Here is a 23,171-nt window from a genome sequence, read left to right on the forward strand (position 1 = left end):
GTGGGTTTGGAGCAAGACCGACAAATACTGCCGATTGAACAGTAATTTGAAAATAACACGGTTCTATAAACAGAGGCATCGCAGAAGCTATAAAAAGTGTCAGTGAACAGATTGTATGCATTTTAAACTCTTATAGGCCTCCTCCTCTTGCAACTGCTATACAGAGTAATCTAATAATTTTCTTTAAAGCATAATCCTACTACAAGCTTTCTCAGGGATTGTACCATTGAGTATAACAGTAGTTGCTTCCAAGTACAGTATATGGATATTGCATTAAACCTAGGGTTTTTTTTAAAAAATAATCCAAATTCCCACTCTAAACCCATCCCCTGCACATATGCATGCATATACACAAGAAGCACACACACACACATACACAAACCCCTAGAATGCAATATTATAGAATGAATAACACAAACTCTAATAAACAAACACTTTATTCCCTTTTGAGAAGTCAAGCTGGTACAGTATTAAAAATGCCTTCTGTTTATATAAGCTAAGAGATGTCTTGCTTCTCCACTTGGAAGAAGATACATGTATAGAATCTAGCACAGTGGTGGGATTCAGCCAGTTCGCACCTATTCGGGAGGACCGGTTGGTAACTTTCTAAGCTGTTCAGAGAACCAGTTGTTGGAAGAAATCTTTTGTTTTTTCCCACTTTACAGGGCTAATCCTGTAAGGAAGGCAGGAAGGAAACATTCTGGTGTTGTTTCTAGCCTAATCTTTATTGCCCTGCTTACAGAAACTGCCTCTCCAGTTAACCCTTATTACCATTGTAACAACTAAGGCGAAGCGCCCATCGACCTGAGTGACATTGACTTGGCCACACCCTCATGATCACATGACCACTGACCCCCACCTACCCAGATGGTCATTAGGGCAGAGAACTGGTTGGTAAATTAAATTATTTGAATCCCACCACTGATCTAGCACAATGTGCAATGGGTGTGTAAAAAAAACAAACCAGTCTTTAGAGTGATGTCCATACCTGAATAATAATTTCATATTTGAAAGTACAATGAATTGTCTTCTGTGTATATTAAATAAATAAATATATGCGTGATCTCCAATAGGCTTGATACTTTTTTTCTGGTGAGCAAGTTGCAATACTGCTAATCTATGCATAGAGTTGCAAAACTCAGTTGCCACAGAAAATGTACCTCTTGTGAAAAATATATTTAATCTCACATTCATTGTTAAGTAAGAAACGGTACCCAAAGGGGCTTTTTCAAGAGGCAACTGGACTTTCTTGTTATTCTTCGAAGATGTTTAGCTTCCATTCAAAAAGTTTCTCCAGCTCAGTACCAGTAATGTTTATTCAATATGTGACCAGCAAAATAAGAAATAAATATATCAGTAAATAAAATTCATCAATGAAACTGAATTTAAGGGCAGGTTTATTGTGCTCAGCTTTCATTACATAATTTACATGAAGATGATAACCTGATTATCTGATGCCACATTAGAGTAATTACTTCCAAACTTTTCCCTATGAAATTATTGATCCAACCTTTTATGACCAATTATTTGGCACTTTAACTCAGCTATGTTTACTGCTGCAGTTATGTGGGCAGGATAATCATTTATTTCCCTTTCTAGTATTTCCCCACAAGTGCAGATTAATTGAGTGTGGTTGGTTGCAAAAGGAATTGACTGGCTGGCCTTTTACCCAAGGCTGATTTGTGGAGAGAGAGAGAGGAAAGGTGGGAGAGGGACAGGGAGAGGGACAGGGGGAGGGAGAGAGAGAGAGAGAGACAGAGAGAGGCAGAGACAGAGACAGACAGAGAGAGAGACAGAGAGAGAGAGAGAGAGAGGGAGGGAGGGAGGGAGGGATAGAGAGAGAGAGAGAGAGAGAGAGAGAGAGAGAGAGAGAGAGACTGACTAGCCCAAAGTCACCCAGATGGCTTTCATGCTTAAGGTGGGACTATAACTCACAATCTCCTGGTGGTTAGGATAATAATTATGCCAGGAATATTTAAATGATATAATTATAATGCATGATAAATAATATATTGGAATTCTCAATACACTTTTAAAATAATAGGTATATATATTCTCCATAAGAAAGGCAGAGCACCAAAGAATTGAGGCCTTTGAACTCTGGTGCTGGAGAAGACTCCTGTGAGTCCCTTGGACTGCAAGGCGATCAAACTGGTCAGTCCTAGACGAGATCAACCCTGGCTGCTCTTTAGAAGGCCAGATCCTGAAGAGGAAATTCAAGTACTTTGGCCAACTAATGAGAAGGAAGAAGGACTCACTGGAGAAGAGCTTAATGCTGAGAAGGATTGCGGGCAAAAGAAGAAAGGAATGACAGAGAATGAGGTGGCTAGATGGAGTCACTGAAGCAGTAGGTGCGAACTTAAATTGAGCATGGGTTAACTTCAGCTTGCTGCCCAAGGACTGAGTTCAAAGATTGAAGCTGAAGTTAACCCATGCTTGGACACTTCTGCAGCACATAGAGAATGACCATTCAGGTAAGCCAAAGGTCACTCTGAAGCAAGTAAATTTTTTCTTTTTACCTTAGTTTCAGTCTGCTTATTCAGATTTAACAACTTTTTCTCCCCCATCTGTTTTCATTAAAGGTGGATATTTTAAGACCAGTTGCCACTTTCAGCTTTTTAACCTGAGCTCTGTTTTTACTTGTTTAAGAATCCCATCAATTTATTTTTAGTTTGTGTCATTTAGATTATAAATCTTCAGGCAAAGATTATTTTGTTTATTTTTGATCTTTTGTAAGCTGCTCTGGAACATCTTTCTGGTGAAAGGGATAAAAAAAGGGATAAAAAAGTGTTTTTAATTATAATAAATCTTTCATGCCAGTGAGGTTACCTTCACTCACTCTCTGTAGTCTCTATATACTATTAGAGCACATTGAGTTGAACAAAATTATTTTGGAATATATACATATACAATTTCACTATAAACACTGGGGATGTGTATTAAAGCCTCTAGAGGCTGTGTCTAATGGGATTCTAAAAAGATCAGTACTAGAGGATAAGAAATAACTAGGAAATGGGGGAAAAAGATTATTTTAATGGGATAGTCCCATTTCATTTCCTACCATCCAGACTTGAAGAAGCTTCTTGGATGAGAAGCGAAACATCTTCAAAGAAAAACAAGAAAGTCCAATTGCCTCTTGAAAAAACATCTTTGGGACAACCATGATATGGATGACTGAGAATCTCCATAGGCATTTGACTATCAACCTGACTTCTGGACTTTGAACCACTAGTGCGTTGAGCCAGATTTTGCAATAACATCCAGTTGTTACAAGCAATATGTACTATACAATATGCCCTCATCAGTGGTGGGATTCAAATAATTTAACAACCGGTTCTCTGCCCTAATGACTATCTGGAAGGTGGGGCTTGGTGGTCATGTGACTGGGTGGCGTGGCCAACTCAAGGTCACTCAGGTCGATGGGCGCTTCGCCTTAGCTGTGACAATGTAATAAGGGTTAAGCGTAGAGGCAGTTTCTGTAAGCAGGTCAATAAAGATTAGGCTAGAAACAACACCAGAATGTTTCCTTCCTGCCTCCCTTACAGGATTAGCCCTTTAAAGTGGAAAAAAACAAAATGAGATTTCTTCCAACAACCGGTTCTCTGAACTACTTAGAAAGTTACCAACCAGTTCTCCCGAATAGGTGCGAACTGGCTGAATCCCACCACTGGCCCTCATGTACCATATATAACAAGCAGTAGTTCTTATTTGTGTTAGCTTTGTTGGGAAAATATGATTGAAAGTTACTACAGCTTGCCAATTTAAGGAAACTCTTAAGCAAGGAAAATATTTAATAGAAGCAATGCAAATGCCGTATATCCTGTGATGCTTTTATGGAAAAGCTGACATGTGAAATGGTAAGACTAAAATTGGACGAAACAGAGATGGTAGTGGAAGGAAAAATACAGCTGAAAGACCTTGGTACATACGCTTCCGAGTCATTAAAGAAATTATTGAAATCTGACAATAAAAAGCCACTTTAATTCAATAGTTAATTTATGAATAACCACAAACCCAAGTACTGGCATTTTAAGAGCAAATGCATTATGTATTTTTAAACAGTTAATTTAAAAATAGTTCAATAATATTTATATGATTAATCGTGTTAGACTTAAATCTAATTTCTATTTGTTTTTCATTTTTATAAATGTCACAGTGTAATGTATGATGAACAATGCAGGAAATGACAGGACAGCCTTGTCGTCTGGTAATGATTTCCTTGGTCATTTATAATTTACAAATGCTGTCACAAACTCTCCCTGATTTTGTTAGATATACATGAATTAATGGCTCAAAGTGGAGCCTTATGACTTAAGGCTAGGCAAATACTTTCCCGTGAAAATAGCAACATTGTGTATCGCCTTTGTCTTGGGGAAAAACGGAAGTTAATATGCGCTATCATTCTTCTATCATTTCAATATGAGGTCAAAATATTGATGATTCTTTATTATTGACAGCAAAGTGTTGATAAAGATTATTGCATTTTGTAATAGTTTATTGTAGAAAGCCATTAAAAGTAGATCTTAGATCATACCTATCTTTCTGCCTGTGTATATATATATATTTGAAAAGCCATCCTACATTTTTCTATGTCTAGTAAGTAAATGAGCAAAATAGAACTCACTAACCAGTCTTTGCAAGCTGTGATATGTATTTTGATGTTCCAGATCTGTTGGTCCAACATATGGATTAGCTTAGTATATATTTACCAGGAGAATATATATATATTGTGAGTTTGGATTCAATTAAAATATGTAACATTCTTCACTCTGAGATGGCTTAATCATTATCACTGATTAAAATGGAATTACAGCCTGGTGATTTCTTTTTGATCTCATTAGAATTTCAGAAGGCATGGTACAAAATTACTGCAAAAACTATGATTTAGCATCGACTATAAAAAATTGACTGTAGTAAAAACAAATTAGGTCTAGATTTTAATAGCATTGTGATTGTTAAAGTGTATATTTAAGAAGTCCCTTCTAGTTGATGAAAGAAATGTCCTTCTGGGTTCGGCTCCAAGTGGGGGGAAAAGACATTGGAGACATGGAGGCTGCTTGGAAAGATGGTTTATTGGTGGACAGGACCAGATGGCTTGAGCCCTGAACAGAAAAGGTGATCACATGCTTCAATGTTGGTGGAGAAGAAGAGAGAAGGGCTGAGGAAGGGGCTTGCTAGGCTTTTTATAACCTGTTCAGTCCCACCTCTCTGTTTCCTGTTCCTGTGTAGGAAATGTATTCTGATTGGTTGTCAGACTCCCATGGGGCCATGCAGGGGCAACTCTCTAGGATGTGTTTTGAATCCAGGTTTGGTTGAGTTCTCAGATGCCATGTGGTCAGTTGGGGCCAATATTATCATGCTTTAATCCCATCCCCCTGTAGCTGAAGTGGATAAGTCTTTATTATGTAAAGGGACTAGCTTGGCCTTCTTAATGGCCCATTGACAAAGTGGGGATGGGCAGGAAGCTACAGGGAAGCTATTCTCTCTTTTAAAACATGTTTCTTTCTTTTCGCATCCAGAGAAATATTCTGCCTTTTCAATATTTCCTAGGATATTTCATTTTTCTGGGAGAGGGCTGGGTGATGACTTCCTACACAGTGACCCAGTAATCTCTTTAGAAAGAGGTGCTATTTGTACCCATAAGCAATTCCGAGCATGTTGAGGTTCAGCTCTCATCCACTCAAAAACAACATTGCCAAAAGTTACCTATCATGAAGGAAAATATAAGGCAGAAGTCAGTGTGAGGAATGCTGTAGAACTGAGCCCAGGAAACCTGCACAGTTTGGTGTAGTGGTTAAAACACCAGGCTAGAAACTGGGAGATTGTGAGTTTTAGCCATTTAGGTGATTTTTGGCCAGTCACACTCTCACAGCTCACCTCACCTCACCTGGTTGTTGTGGAGAAAATAAGAGCAGGAAGGAATATTAGACATATTTGCCACCTTGGGTTATTTGTGAAAATAATAAATGCGGGATACCAATAAAATAAATAAATAAATAAATAAATAAAGTAGCTTCCCTTCTGATTCCCCTTATTCAAAAAGCATTCCTCTGCTAAAGCAAATAATCCATTGAGTTCAATGGGAATTACTGTCCAATATGTAGGAGTAAAAGATCCTTCTCCTCTTTCCTATGACCTTCTCCTATTGGTATGTTATGATTTTATTACTTTGTTGTTTGTATATATACTGAGAGCTTTTGCACCATAGACGAATTCCTTGCATATTCAATCATACTTGGCCAATAAAGACTATTGTATTGTATTGTATTTGTATTTGTAGTTATAATTGTTATTGTATTGTATTCCACTCCACTCCATTCTGTTCTATTAGTGTGAGCAAAATAAGTACATATTCCTTGCATATTCAATCATACTTGGCCAATAAAGACTATTGTATTGTATTTGTATTTGTATTTGTATTTGTATTTGTATTTGTATTTGTATTTGTATTTGTATTTGTATTTGTATTTGTATTTGTATTTGTATTTGTATTTGTATTTGTATTTGTATTTGTATTTGTCATTGTCATTGTCATTGTCATTGTAATTGTATTGTATTTATTGTATTGTATTTGTATTATTTGTATTTGTAATTGTATTTGTAATTGTATTGTATTGTATTGTATTTATTGTATTGTATTGTATTCCACTCCATTCTGTTCTATTAGTGTGAGCAAAATAAGTACATATTCCTTGCATATTCAATCATACTTGGCCAATAAAGACTATTGTATTGTATTGTATTGTATTGTATTTGTATTTGTATTTGTAAATGTAATTGTAATTGTAATTGTAATTGTATTTGTATTTGTATTTGTAATTGTTATTGTATTGTATTTATTGTATTGTATTTGTATTATTAGTATTTGTAATTGTATTTGCAATTGTAATTGTATTGTATTGTATTGTATTTATTGTATTGTATTGTATTCCACTCCACTCCACTCCATTCTGTTCTATTAGTGTGAGCAAAATAAGTACATATTTTATTTGTACTTGGGATTTCCCCTCTCTTTCTTGCTTATTTCAGTGCCTGTCCCCCACCTATATTCAGAAATGCAAGCAGAGGCAGTGAATTTCATCTTACTCGCTTTTACAAGTCCACGTCTACCTTTATTTCAAAGGTCCCTGATGTCCTGATATCTGTCATTATGATATTTTCACACTTGCAGGATTCTACCATTTATTCCAGTCTTCACTCTTAGGTCAGAAAAGGGTTGAGATATTTCTGGAACTGACAGCATTTATGAAAGGCCACTTAAAAATTCTGTATAAATTAACATCTTCTTGGATTCCAGTGAGGAGTCCTGCATTGTCTTGAATGTAATCATTTGGGAGGCCAATTTATTTCATCACCTCTATGCACGCTGTTTGCACTGACATCAGGGTATGCTTTGAGCAAGCATGACAAATTGTTTATTGAACTGTAAATGGGCACTGTCTAATTTTGAACAGTACTTTTATCTAATTACGAAACCCTAAGCATCACTTTTGGCTCATTTAGCTAGTTAGAGAAACTCAGCTTGCTAAAAGTTATCATATTTTCATTATTTTTTATCCCTCCACATCTCAAATATTCTATCATGCGTTGAAAAACAACCCTTCTTATTATAGGCTGAACTTCTATATATGGATTGCGGCATAGAAGAGAAACTAATCTGAGACTAATCAAGACCTGCCAAATAACATCTAAGGAAGAATAATGCACAAAGAAAAAGGCTTCAAAATATACCTTCATCTCCTCTTTTGCTATTCTCCCATTCTCTACGGACAACATGCGGCACACTTTTTATTTCATTTTATTTCCTTTATAAAGAAAATGATTTCCTGAAAATATAAGACAATTATATCAATGAAATGCTGCCTCTGGAGAGCTACAAAAATGATGAAAAAAAAAGAAGAAGAAACCGAACAGTTTGCTACTTATACTTCTAAGACTTTTTTTCTTTAAAGATGGTGTATTGCTGCACTTTCTTTAATCTGATGTAGCTGATAGTGTATCTGATTTAATTGATAACATCTGATTTAACTGATGAACCTATTAGATCAGGATCTGTAACTGTGGCACAAACCTCTCACGGTGGGGATCTGAACCCTTGCATGATTCAATACATGCCAGTTGGATATGATATAACACATATTTAAAAACAGGTTTCTATGATTATGTTGGCAAGTGTGTTCAAAGTGAAATGTGAGTTGCATTTGCATATTATTATGCAGCACTTCTGAGGTGTGCTTGCACTTTCTATTTCTAGAACTGTATCTGAAACTAGAAATCACATTCCTTTTATATGAGTCAGATCAGATTCTTCTCCAAGGTATGAATTTCACTATACCTTAAAACTATAACAAAGATTGTAGGACACATTCCTAGTCAGGAATTGCACAATATGCTAGTCTAAACTCTGCTCTAGTCAGTGTGTTTAACTAACATATAGACTTAGTATGCTATGTAGATCAAACAAGTGAGTCAATTTGTTAAGCAACTATTATTTTAACCACTGATAACTTACAGAATCATTTTATCTCAGGCTACCTCCAAATAACACAGAGAAAGTGCCATTAATAAGAAATATTTCTTGGCTTAATTAATTTTGTTCCTGTTTTGCAGCCATTTGTACCAATTGTTCCAAATTTCATAATATTCCGACTCTTCTTTATCTTTTAATTTCAGTGTTAATTTGTCCATCTCTGCACAATCCAAAGTATGTATGTATGTATGTATGTATGTGTGTGTGTGTGTGTGTATGTATATGTATGTATGTATGTTGTATTTGTGCTGATAAATAAAAATCTAATATATACATACATACATACATACATACATATATATATATGTGCTGATAAATAAATAAAGGAAGACTAGTATAGATCTATTTCAAGCTATTTAGCTCTCATTAGCTAGCCATACCCTTACTGGGAATCGAATCTATCTGTCTGTCTGTCTGTCTGTCTGTCTGTCTGTGTATAAAGTGTCTAAATATAGAAGCGAAATATTACATACATGTACAGGTATGATGACATAACAATGTTAATGTAATGATGGTAAGGTGTAGAAGGGAAAAAAAAATATAATAAGACATATTTCAAAGTCTAGGTCTTCTCCTCAGTTTAAAACATTCATTCATCAAATTTATATGGCTGCCCATCTCATGAAACAGTGACACTCTTGTGCCATACCATAAAACTATAAAACAGTTAACATATAAAAACCAATGATTATTCAGGATTTTTTAAAAAAAATTACAATTAAAAGCCTAAGAGAGGGTTGCAGATATCAACAACAATGGAGCCACCATCTTGTCCATCTGTGGGGCCTTCAGGCTGGTGACATAACCAAGTTTCGAGGGACTTCCAGAAAATCAGTAGGGATGGAGCTGAATTATTACAATTAATAAATATTAATTTATTTAAAAGTAATTTTAAAAACTCAATTCTTGTCAAAGCTCTGGATATCATCTCCCCAGATTAGTTATCCCTGTTGTGCAAATGAAGCAGCGATCAATTTCTGGTGGCTTTCTATATTCCTACAAACCATTCTGAATCGGGCCCTATATTGAGAGAACCAGCTGCCTGGACAGATTTTTTTTAAAAACAACAGCAGATTTCTTTCCTTTCTGTGGTACTTTGTGTACTAAATCCCCATCCTTCATTTTACTTATTTGTTTGTTTTTTTAAAAATTGCAAATTACCTTGGAGGAAAACAGTTCCCCAAAGCATGTTAAATATTTCAAGACATAGCAGCTTCTCCATTACATTTCTTCAGAAATAGGAAAGTCCTTAATCATAGAATAGCAGACAAACGGTAGTTTAATGTCTTTTATTTTATTATAAATGTATTTCCTGGACGGGTTTTTATTTTGTTCCCCCACATCGAAAGGAGGGGGGGATATTTTCAATTACGCTTTGTCTAAAGGATAAATGGACTAGTTTGTTTGGCCCATGATTTTTTTCCCCTCCAAAGACTTGCTTGCTATCTGACTTAACACCTCGGTCAGTTGGTTAGAATGAATGCAAACACAGAGTGCGGGCTGGGAGAAACACAGAAAAGTTTACCCAGCATAATAGAGTTTAGAGCTTTTCTTGTCACTGTGGAAAAGACGAGGCTTAAAAAAAAAACCCCACAATCCTACAGGTTAATCCCTTTTCGTACTTGGGTTTGATTCAGATGAAACCTGGCATGCTCAGCCACCTGAAGGCTGTCATTGACAAGGGGTTGTAAAGAGATGGACTGCCGCTGATGTGCTCTAAATGAGCCAGTTGCACCGGGCTGATAAAAGCAAAGATTTACTGGAGTAGACAGGCTTGAGCTAAAGCAGGCTATTCTCTCTATTGAAACACTGACTGTCACTTTAATCACTCATCTTGGCTGTCAAGCAGAGTCAGCTAAAACAACGGGGGCCTGCTTGAGCCTTCCTGAAGGTGGTGGTGGTGGTGGGGAAAACCCCTCTCCCCCTCCCCAAATAGGGCAGATGTTAGATAATGGATCCTGATATGTTGTTCTGATCGGTGGGGCTCGATCGGGAGTGTCTCTCCCTTCCCCTCTCCACTTGGGTTCATTTTTGATCGGATGTCTGGTTGAGCACTAAATAAAGCCATTAAGACTTTAGGGGACAAGGTAATGATAATGAATTATGGGGAGGAAAAGTGCTTTGTGCAATTCTGATTCAATCAGAGAAATGGGTGGGTAATCGCTAAAACAATATTGGTAGTGGGTTTTTTTTTTTTTGGGGGGGGGGTTCTTCTCCAGGTGGATTTTACATCCCCATTTGTCTTTAATATTTCCTCTTCTATTATTTCTATCTATGGCTTCTTGAAAGAATCTAGTGCACAAAGTGATGTGAACTAAACACATTTTGAAGCAATTTCCCTGTCATTACAACAGAACTATCCAAAGATGTAATGAAATACCTCATTGGATTTCTTTCTTTAGCTGAAGAATAAGTTTTAAAATGCAAGGGTAAAACCCGTTATGAGCATTTTTTTGAAAACCCCACGAGAGAAAATAATGCGGTTTTTGATGTAATCTATTAAGCTTTTGCTCTTATTATTATTTAATTATTATTTATTTAATTGTATCCTGCCTTTATTATTTTTACAAACAATGCAAGCGAACATATCCAACACATCTTTCTCCTCCTATTTTCCCCAAAACAATAGTCCTGTGCAGTGGTGGGTTTCAAAAATTGTTCGAAACTACTCTGTGGGTGTGGCCTCCTTTGTGGGAGTGGCTTGCTGCCCATGTGACCGGATGGGAGTGGCTTGCTGCCCATGTGACCAGATATGAAGATGCCGACGACACTTGTCAGAACCACCTTAAATTACCTCCCACACATTACTGGCATGCATAAGAATATGATGGAAACTTGTTTTTTAAAAGGCATCTTTGGTTTGTGTTAAAACAACTTCAACACACGCAATGTTCTGATTGCACCACAAATGCAGTAGTCACCCTTACCTTTCACAGAGGCACTGAGTTTTATAAATATGAGCTTGATAGTGTAGAATAATCATATCCAAGGACCAGTGGTGGGTTTCAAAAATTTTTGGAACCTCTTCTGTAGGTGTGGCCTGCTTTCCGGGTCCACTGGTGGAACCTCTTCTAACCGGTTTGGTAGATTTGACGAACCGGTTCTACCGAACAGGTGCGAACTGGTAGGAACCCACCGGTGGTCCTGTGAGTATGACTGGGCCAAAGACACTCAGCTGGCTTTCATAACTAAGATGAGATTTGAACTCATGAACATCTCCTTTCTATTTGCTGCCTTAACTACTAGATCAAACTGGTTCTTATTTCCTTCAAGGGCTTATTACTTTATTAAGCTGTTTGGCTTCAGATAACGTAAGGGAACATCATTCAATGATGGTACCCAGTTAGTTGCATTATTTTCTTTTAATTTCTCTTTGAAGTACTCTGTTACTTTTCTTTCCCATTCAGGATTTAGACTATTCTGAGCGAAAATGCCTTGCACGATACTGAGAGGGCAGTTCAGCCAGTCCCACCACACACACGGCATCTTTTCGGCTCTTCGATGCGTTTAAAAGGCCTGGAGAGACACGCCAAAGAGTGGTCTCCCTTCAGAGGACCCGCTTTTCCCGAGCTGGGCGGATAGCGCTTAAGATAGCAGGCGTTCGGGCGTTCCAGGCTGGGCTGAAAGAGATACAAGCCAGGCCGGGGTGGACTTCAAGCCTCACTTCACTGCGCTCAAGGGTTTATTATTCACTTTAAGGACAATATCTAAAATTTTAATATTGGCAAAAAAACTAATATGGAACCAAGATAGCCTTCCTCAGCAAGGAACAAATCAATGTTGGTTTTCTTAACTGTAATGGATAAAAGCTCGCTATAGGTCTGATGCGATCTTTAAATTTGTAAAGATTTGAAGCAATTTATAAGGATTCTTATCCAGGATTTATAATACATCTGCTCAGGAAACTATCCCCTAGGACAAAGTAGATGCTAGGAGAATATTTAGCAGTTAGGCTTAGACTTATATACCGCTTCATAGGGCTTTCAGCCCTCTCTAAGCGGTTTACAGAGTCAGCATATCGCCCCCACAATCTGGGTCCTCATTTTACACACCTCGGAAGGATGGAAGGCTGAGTCAACTTTGAGCCGGTGAGATTTGAACCGCCGAACTGCCGAACTAGCAGTCAGCTGAAGTGGCCTGCAGTACTGCACCCTAACCACTGCACCACCTCGGCTCCAATAATATTTGATTTTTCCTCAATAAATATGAATATGAAACAAACAAACAAAAAAAAAGGATACACAATCCTGGACATATCTTAGGGAAAATCGGAAATTCAATTAAACTGGTGTGCAGAATCAAACACCATCTTCCAGCTAGTATTGGGTTAAACTTCCTGGAAATTTCTGATCAAGATTCATTTTTAAATACAAATTAGGCAATCAAACGGTAAGAGAGTGTCAGGGGCCCAGTTGCGGCCTCTACTGAAAATCATAGTGATGTAATCTGTATTATGATTGTTATTATGCAAATTAGACATTTTTTTTTATTATTTCCACAATGCCATTGTGGATGTCCATGTTTGCCAGGAAGAATGAAAGATGAGAGAGTAGAAGTTGTTATGTCTAACAGTAGCCAAGCTAGTATCATTAGCACAGTGAAAGAAATGGCCTATGAAATACCTCATTATTCATCATGGACAAAGAGATTCATTGGCAATATACCTCACAAGATACTAATCTCTTATTCAACGCCTGCACAAGCAGATAGCACCTCTTATATCTGAGATCTTTTAGGAACTGTTTGCTAGACCAGAAACAGGTGTAAAAAAGATCTCTATAGGAATTAAGGCACCAACTACAATTATTAGCTAGACTCACCTGGACAGGTGACTCATAAGCATTTTTGTTGTTGCTGCAGCTTTCGATAATAATTATCAAATAGAAACCTTGCTGATCTTTTCCATTCATCCATAAATCTATGATATGATTCCCGTTTCTGTTCTGTTTATTGAAAAGGAAGAGGCCTGTGGTACATCTGTGCTAATATGCAATCAGAAGTTTATCCTATGGCTTGGATTGCAAAAAGGAAGAGAAATCTGTCAATTTATACTTAACCTTACAAAGGAGGAGGAGGAAAAGGAGGAGGAGGAGGAGAGGAGGAGGAGGAGGAGGAGGAGGAGGAGGAGGAAGAAGAAGAAGAAGAAGAAGAAGAAGAAGAAGAAGAAGAAGAAGAAGAAGAAGAAGAAGAAGAAGAAGAGGAAGAAGAAAGGAGTTGCAAGATAAGAGATGCATTTCAATTTCTTATGTCATTTACCTCTTAGTACTTACCATTTAAGGTCGCATACTAATTATAACTCAAATATCCTAAAATCTATTTCTCAGTGTTTCCGGGCAATTGTACTGATTCCCTGATAGTAGTACCCCTTTACCCATTTCCCCCCTAGTGTTCAGATTTAACCATCTCTTAGATTTTTCAGTTTTCTTCTCTTAACCTTCCTTAGAGTCAGTCATGTGAAATAATTGGTGTTTGGCCAATAAGTGAAAAATGCCTGTTGATTGGACCAATTAGGAGAAAATATTTGGTCTTTGGGGGGGCCATTTGAGCACCAAGTAACTGATAGTTAAGGGAAGTGGTGATATCTTGTTCATTAAATTCTATTGCATGTAAGTGATTAATTAAAAAGGAGAATTTTTTCTCTCCACTCCTCCTTGGTTTATCACAGCAGACTGCTGCATTTTATGTCTGAAACAAGTTTGGAAAACAAAACACGTTTTCTTTTTTCCTTTCAGTTGACTGCATGGATTCATATAAAATTAGTAATATTCTAGATGGGGAGGAGGTGAATGGATTTCCCCGCTTTTCCTTGATTAAGTTGTAGTTTGTTTAAAATAAATTGAAAACTCGAAACAAGTAACAAAATAGTAAAATAGCTAGGGATATAGATAGTGCTAGTTTTGTTTTTTTTAAATGATAAAGTAAATGCACAATATGCTGAATTATAGTAGAGGTTTTGTCGGGATATTAATTTTCTTTTACAGGAAGTGATTGGAATTTGGATAGTGGAATGATGGGATAATCCTTTCTGTTTTGATTACATCCAACCCCTCCCTCCCTTTTTTCCCTAAAAAAGCCCCAAACCCACTACCTTTTTCCTGCTAATATTTTTTTTCCTAGAAAAAAAAATACTGTTTGATGCCAAACAATCAGTGTAGATTAGATTAGCTTGCCTTTCATATTGTAGGGGGAGGTAAGCTCAGTTTCACAACTAAATTATTAGGTAAATCTAACAATGTCTCATGTTCAAGTGCTTGAGAAAGATATAGTTCTCTTTTAGACACCCAATTCTTGCATATTTTCTTAACTTTACTTGGATGGGAAATCAAGAAAGGAGAGAAGGAAAATAGTGGAGAGGTTAAAACAAATCTTGGTGGGAATGAATCAGAGGTGGGTTCCTACCAGTTCGCACCTATTCGGTAGAACCGGTTCGTCAAATCTACCGAACCGGTTAGAAGAGGTTCCACCAGTGGACCCGGAAAGCAGGCCCCACCTACAGAAGAGGTTCCAAAATTTTTTGAAACCCACCACTGGTCCTTGGATATGATTATTCTACACTATCATGCTCATATTTATAAAACTCAGTGCCTCTGTGAAAGGTAAGGATGACTACTGCGTTTGTGGTGCAATCAGAACATTGCGTGTGTTGAAGTTGTTTTAACGCAAACCAAAGATGCCTTTTAAAAAACAAGTTTACATCATATTCTTATGCATGCCAGTGCTGTGTGTGAGGTAATTTAAGGTGGTTCTGACAAGCGTCGTCAGCATCTTCATATCCGGTCACATGGGTGGCAAGCCACTCCCATCCAGTCACATGGGCAGCAAGCCACTCCCACAAAGGAGGCCACACCCACAGAGTAGGTTCAAACAATTTTTGAAACCCACCACTGGAATGAATCCATATTTTGTATGCTATTTAATGCTTACTGTCAGTTCACAGAATCTATGAGCATGCTCATTTTTACATCACACCGTGAATATTGTCTTTTTATATTTTGCCTGGATTTGGCCAAAGTGAACTATTTCAGTGGCACAGAAGACGCTTGAGTCAAAAGTGATAGAACTCTGGAAGACACTCTCAGCTGAGTTAACTCTAGCATTCATTAAGATGATTTCTGAAAGAAAACTCATGCTTTATTATGGCAAGAAGCCCGTCAGGAAGAAAGGGTGAAAATTATCTGTCATAGACTTGGAGAACACGGTAATTAAGGTCTGAAATACGTCCCAATTTAAAGACAAGATTAGTTCAGACAGCGTTAACGGTTTGAACAATATCCCTTTGCCAACTATATTTTAAAGTGACACATTTCACTAGGAATACTTGGTTATGAAATCTGACAATTTTCAAAAGGAAAACATTTATGGCTCTTTAACTCAGAATGTGTTTGTTCTAAGGCTATAAAAACTGGATGACCACAAGATGACAGCAGAGAGTTAGAGTTTTCTCTACCTCTTCACTGCCATCTAGTGCGTCTTTGCATTTATGCAGTCCAAATTTAGTACCCTTGTATGTATTTCCCTAGGCTGAAATTACTGCTGTCTTATAGCCAAGCTCTAATCTACTTCTACCTTAATAACTAGAGTAGTAAATACTCCTGACTGTTTATTTCCTGTATATCTTAGTGTGGGATAATTTAACCATAGCAATTGTTTTCTGTTCACTATCATCACCACCTAGTGGGAAAGAACCACTTACCAATTGCTATTCTTAAAATGAACTCAAGTGGGCTATTGTGAATGGGTGCCTGAATGAGGGCACTGAGCCAAGGTGGCGCAGTGGTTAAATGCAGCACTGCAGGCTACTTCAGCTGACTGCAGTTCAGCAGTTCGGCTGTTCAAATCTCACCAGGCTCAAGGTTGACTCAGCCTTCCATCCTTCCGAGGTAGGTAAAATGAGGACCCGGATTGTTGTTGGGGGCAATATGCTGACTCTGTAAACCGCTTAGAGAGGGCTGAAAGCCCTATGAAGCGGTATATAAGTCTAACTTGCTATTGCTATGCTATAGTTAGCTTTTAAGTTGCCACACACCAGTGACATTACTAATGTATCAGTATCTTTAAAAGTGGAATGACTTTGAAAGTGGGAGACAGTGAATGATCTGCCATGCATTCTGGTCCAGAAATTCTGGGTCCAACTTAGAATTTTTATGTGCAGCAAATCTGTTTTACGACACTTGCATGTTAGAGAAATAATAAATATTAGGACTAAACAAGTCTCCTCCCCATAAGATCATTAAATCTGGAGTCTGAAATATCTTCCTATATTAAGTAATATCTAAATACATTGAGTGAGTAAATAAAGGTAAGGATAAAGTTTTCCCTGTCCAGTCATGTCTGACTCTAGACTGTGGTGCTCATCTGTTTCTGTTTCTGTTCTGTTTCTGTTTATTAGTCTTGTATGCAGCCCACTCCAGGAGGACTCCGGGCGGCTTACAATAAAAAGGGTAAAGGGAATAAATAAGACAAACAAAGAATTTAAAATACAACAACATTCATAGTTACCGTGGGGCTGGATACTTCAACAGCCCCCGGCCTGCCGGAACAGCCAGGACTTAGTGGCTTTATGGAAGGCCTGGAGGGTCATAAGGGTCCAAATCTCCACGGGGAGCTCGTTCCAGAGGGCTGGAGCTGCAACAGAGAAGGCTCTCCCCCGGGGGGGTCGCCAGCTGACATTGGCTGGCAGATGGAATCCGGAGAAGGCCTAGTCTGTGCGATCAAAACGGTCTTTGGGAGGTAATTGGCAGGAGGCGGCCTCTCGGGTACCCAGGTCCGATGCCATGAAGGGCTTTATAAGTAAAGACTAGCACCTTGAAGCATGTCCAGAGACCAATGGGCAGCCAGTGCAGCTTGCAGAGGATAGGTGTAACGTGGGTGTACCTAGGTCCACCCACAATCGCCCGTGCGATCTCTGTATCTTGGCCAAAGGAGGCAGCATTGTCCAAAGGGATTTATCATAGTCATGTGGCAAGCATGGGTATATGCCAAAGGCACACAGAATACTATTAACCTCCCACTAAAGTGGTACCTATTAATATACTTGCAATGACAAGCTTTTGATCTGGAAAGCTGATGGCCTGGATTTGAGACCCAAGCGCCGTGCAGTGGGCTGAGCTCCTGTTTCCTTGTCCCAGCTCTTGCACATGTTTACTGAAACAACTGAAAGGAAAAATATTAAATTGTACTGGTCAAACCCTACCCAGCTGGGAAGATCAAGGAAACAAGACTACAGGAAGTCCTTGATATACAACCTTTCATTTAGCAACTGTTCAGAGTTATTATGTCACTGAAAAAAGGGACGTACAATGGCTCCTTGCACTTATGACCATTGGAGCACCCTCACCAGAGGTGGGTTTCTACCAGTTCACACCTATTTGGTAGAACCGGTTCATCAAATCTACCGAACCGGTTAGAAGTGGTTCCACCAGTGGACCCGGAAAGCAGGCCACACCTACAGAAGAGGTTCCAAAATTTTTTGAAACCCACCACTGGTCCTTGGATATGATTATTCTACACTATCATGCTCATATTTATAAAACTCAGTGCCTCTGTGAAAGGTAAGGATGACGACTGCGTTTGTGGTGCAATCAGAACATTGCGTGTGTTGAAGTTGTTTTAACACAAACCAAAGATGCCTTTTAAAAAACAAGTTTACATCATATTCTTATGCATGCCAGTGCTGTGTGGGAGGTAATTTAAGGTGGTTCTGACAAGTGTCGTCGGCATCTTCATATCCGGTCACATGGGCGGCAAACCACTCCCATCCAGTCACATGGGCGGCAAGCACTCCCACAAAGGAGGCCACACCCACAGAGTAAGTTCAAACAATTTTTGAAACCCACCACTGACCCTCACCGTCATGTGATCAAAGCTCAGGCATTTAGTAACCGGCATGTCTTGACAAATGGTGGCAGTGTCCCATTTTGGAAACTATAAGAGGAGTTGCCCTCCTCCTTCATTTATAATGAATTAATGAAGGCTGAACACCTTTGAAGAATTTGAAATGTCCTCCCCCAACTAAATTTATGAAATTAACTGCTAACCGATATAGCTGCTATCTCTTGATTGATCTCTTTCCAGCCTGCCTACAAATTTCTTACAATTTCTTCTACCTTAAACAGCAGTGCTCTTCAATAGTCGAGGAGGAAAATATCTACAGCATATTTTTTTTTAAAAAAAAATTCTGTTGAAAATGTATGACTCCAAGAATACTAAACTCAGTATTATTTATAAACTGTAGGTTTTTTTTGAAAATCAGTACCTTTTTGACTTTTATACCGTAATTCTAAACAAAAAGAAAGAAACTCTGTGGTTTCTTTCCCCCAAAACTTTAACCTTAGACTGCTTCCTGTTGACCTCACCTCATTCCTAAGAGGTCTGTAAGAGGTATGTGTTGTGGCCCAGCAGTTGTCGTAGGAGCTGCCACCAGACTCCGACAGCAAGGGGCCCTATGAGTCGGCTCTGGAGGATGTGGAGGACCCTGGACAGGGTTCTGACTCTGAGCAGGGCACAGAGAGGCTGGTTGGCCACCAAGAGGCACCTGAGCCTTGGACCAGTGAGGAGGAGACAAGGGAGAGTGAGCCGGAGGCCAGTAGTGAGTTGTTCCTGGATGCACGCCATCGAAGAGCTACTAGGCGTCAGGAACAATTACACAATTACAGGAGGTAATTGCACTCAGCTGATGGTCATTAGGCTCCTCTCCAGACTATAAAAAGGCTACTTGTGCACACACCCTCTTTGCAGAGGTCAACACAGAATCAAATGTCAGAGAACTTTGTATGAGCTTGGCAGGTTGGATTGCTGCCAAGCCTTATCTGTGTTTATTGCTGCCTGAGTTTGTCTGAGTTGCTGCCAAGGTCCTTATCTGTTTGTTCTGCTTGGCTTTCAGCCACCAAGGTTTTGGTGTCTTGCTATTAAAGTACATTCCAGTTAAGCTTGTCTCGGCATTCGTTACTGGATGGAGGAGGGGGTCAGAACAGGTATGCATAAGCTTACCAATGTGCCTACCGTCCCTGTCCTAATGTTTCTTTTTATTCGTATCCATTTCATGTATCCAAAATCATGTTTATACTTATATATGTTACCTAATACATGCTTGATGAAATAAATAAATAAAATAAAATAAAACTCCTTTCAAATATTTGCTGATATGAATATGAATAGCCATCTTGGTCTAGTTGTTTGGAGGTTCTAGCAGGGGAGCGCAGCTATCGTATACCTTTGACCGAAGATCGGTACACTCCTTCTATCTGGGATGGTCGTCCTCTTCCACCGAGCGCGCAGCTTCGGGAGGGACGCACATGGAGCGGTGAGGGAGGAAGGGGACACCCGCCTAGCCAGCCAAATCAGCCGAATCAACCCTGGCGATCAATGGGGTGACAGATGTCGCAGCCAGATTGCCCTCACATGGTCTACTTATTAAAGTAAAGGCTAGAAACTGTGAGACTGTGAGTGCTATTTTGAGCCATGAAAGCCAGCTGGATGGTTTTAGGCTAGTCACACTTTTCTGGGCCCAATCTACTTCATGGGGTTGTTGTTGTGGGTGAAAATAGGAGGAGGAAGGAATATTAGATATGCTCACCACTTGGAGTTGTTTAAAAAATAATAAAGGCAGGAAACAAACAAACAAACAAATAAGTCTTTGAATCAGTGTTGACTTCTGGCAACTCCATGGAGAAACTCATGCAGTTTTCTTAGCAACGTTTTCAGAAGTGGGTTTCCATTGTCGCCTTCCTAGGACTAGCTGAAGCTCAGCCACTGATCTCTGGGTTTCTAGCCTGGTGCCTTACACCAAACTGGCTCTCCTATGAATTCATTGACTCAATGAGCAATTGGGCCTGAGGAAAATATTGTATTGTATTGTATTGTATTTTATTATTTGTATGCCGCCCTTCTCCGGGAGGACTCAGGGTGGCGAACAATTCAAAGGGGAAAAAAAGGGGAACATAAAAGACAAAATACAAATGATAAAAGTAGACAACAGTCGCACAACCATAGATGTCGAGAGGGGAGGGAACTCATCACCCCCAGGCCTGCCGGCAAAGCCAGGTTTTGACGGCTTTTCAGAAGGCCTGGAGAGAGGTGAGGGTCCGAATCCCTGTGGGGAGTTCATTCCAGAGGGCCGGAGCTGCCACAGAGAAGGCCCTCCCCCGGGTAATAGCCAGGTGGCATTGGCTGGTAGATGGCACCCGGAGGAGGCCAACCCTGTGAGATCTAATGGGTCTGTGGGAGGTAATTGGCAGCAGGCGGTCTCTCAAGTACCCAGATCCAATACCATGAAGGGCTTTATAAGTTACGACTAGCACCTTGAAGCGTATTCGGAGACTGATCGGTAACCAGGCTGCTCATTGCATATCTTGCTTGCTCAAAAACACTTTACTAGCAGTTCTTGAAGGACATGTCCTCTTGCCTTTCTTTCAGTTCCAATTGCTACTGAGGCAGCCTGGGACTCTCTATGGTTGTTGCACTGTGGAGGGGATTTTTTTTCTTCTTCTCCTGGCACAAAAATTTCCATGTGGACATTCGAAACTACCTTGGTGGTGACCCTGGAATTTAAGAAAGCAGGAACCTCAATTTGCTCCTTTCCAATTGACCCATCAGTCACACCCTGACTGCTCTTTAGAAGGCCAGATCTTGAAGATGAAACTCAAGTACTTTGGCCACCTAATAAGAAGGAAGGACTCACAGGAGAAGAGCCCAATGCTGGGAAAGATTGAGGGCAAAAGAAGAAATGAACGACAGAGAAAGAGGTGGCTGGATGGAGTCACTGGAGCAGTCGGCGTGAGCTTAAATAGACCCTGGGGAATGGTAGAGGACAGGAGGGCCTGGAGGAACGTTGTCCATGGGGTTGTAGTGGGTCGGACATGACTTCTCAACTAACAACCAATTGACCCAGCAGACTTGTTTTAGCATGCTGGATGTTGTGTTTTTGTGGCCATCGGTTTGGGCTGTGAAAGACGCCGGAAACATGGTCTTTTCTAAGACTGTAATATAAAACTTTCAGGAGTCTGATAGATCTATCAGCCAAGATCCTGCTATTTGGTGCCTTTCTGCCAGGGGTGGGTTGCTAATCCCGTTCCAACCGGTTCGGTTGGAACGGGGCCGGCGGCGTCCTCGTGCACGCGCGCAGTTCATGCATGCGTCTTAGCGCCTGCGTGATGCTCCAGCTGCTCACGGAGACTCGCCCAGGTGCTGTATGGCACACATCCAGCTGCTCGCAGAGAATCGCGCAGGTGCTGTATGTGCCATGCGCCTGCGTGGAAGCGCAGAAGCCTTCAAAGACCGGTAAGGAGCGCGGGTGGGCGGGTGGGCCCTTCGCCGTTCCCGGAAGTTACTTACTTCCGGGTTCGCCGACCAACCGGTTCGCGGGGACCGCCGCGAACCGGTTGAAACCCACCCCTGCTTTCTGCCTTATGGATATCAGTATATGTGCTGGGAAAATTGTAGAGAAAGTGCAGGTGGTATAAACACCTCCATACAAGTGTGGAGTGGGTATAGATTGGTGAACAGAGATGACTTTGCCTAACGAAAAATGATGGGCAAGGGAAATGAGTTGTAGGAAAGAAAGGAAGAAAAAAACAGCTCAGACACACAATAGTTCTCGTTTAGGCTCCTATGCTTTGTATTCAGCCACTGAAGCAGACTTTGTGTGTGCGTGTGCTGTGGGGTGGAGGTGGGGAGTTGTTTGACATCAGTATATCGATCTTCTGCCTCTCTGACAGGACTATTAATCTCCCCGGAGATCAAGAGTCCTTAGAAACTATTTTATTAATGCTGCCATCTAGAGGTCACCCAGATTACCTGGACAACCTCTAGATGGCGGCATTTATAAGCGGGCTGAGCAGGACCGTGGCTCTGCCAGATTGATGGTTGTGTCAGAAGAAGCACGCAAGGAAGTAATAAATATTACTTATTTCAGTTTGGTGTAGGTGTGTTTTTAAAAGGGGGGGGAGGTATGTACCTGAGTCTGTTTAAAACTCTTCTTTTGAATTTCTGTGCTGGATCTCTGCGTTTCTAGCATTTGTCTTTGGTCCGACCAGGAAACAAAGCTTAACTAGTGGCTGGTATTTATTTTTTATTCTCCTAAAATACAATTATTGCTTATGGATGCAGAGATATCCAGGCGTTTCTTCTAATATTGGAACCTTGACACAGAGCTGAAACTCACCAGTGACATTCTTGGATGATTCACACACTTTCTCTCTTATGGAACCAAGCCAAAAGTATTTACTTTTCCCTGGACCAACACACAACACACAGACACAGACACACACACACCACAATCCTTCACTTGTTGCATCCAGAGAAAGGGAAGATGTACCTTTCTTGCTGTTTTTCCTCCTCTCCTGCCCCAAACTTTAAAACTTGCTTGTAGAGTTTTTCCCTCTGCAAAGAAAACCCCACTGCATTTGGTTGTGATGTGAGCATTCTGCATCTAAATACTGCATTTCCCCACTCCTTGATCCTTTTTCTTTTCTTTCCACCAGCAGAGCTGCCTGCAATACAGCTTTGGAGATCCACTTGCCAGAAACCACAGGGCTGCTGTGGGCAGAGAAGGTGTTGGAGGAAAAAAAAATGCTAATTTTTGTTTTGCAGGTGTTTGTGTACAGCCAGAGCCAAAAAACAAACCTGCTTTAAATATATATAT

Source organism: Thamnophis elegans, chromosome 5 (assembly GCF_009769535.1).
Source record: "Thamnophis elegans isolate rThaEle1 chromosome 5, rThaEle1.pri, whole genome shotgun sequence".
Classification (NCBI taxonomy): domain Eukaryota; kingdom Metazoa; phylum Chordata; class Lepidosauria; order Squamata; family Colubridae; genus Thamnophis; species Thamnophis elegans.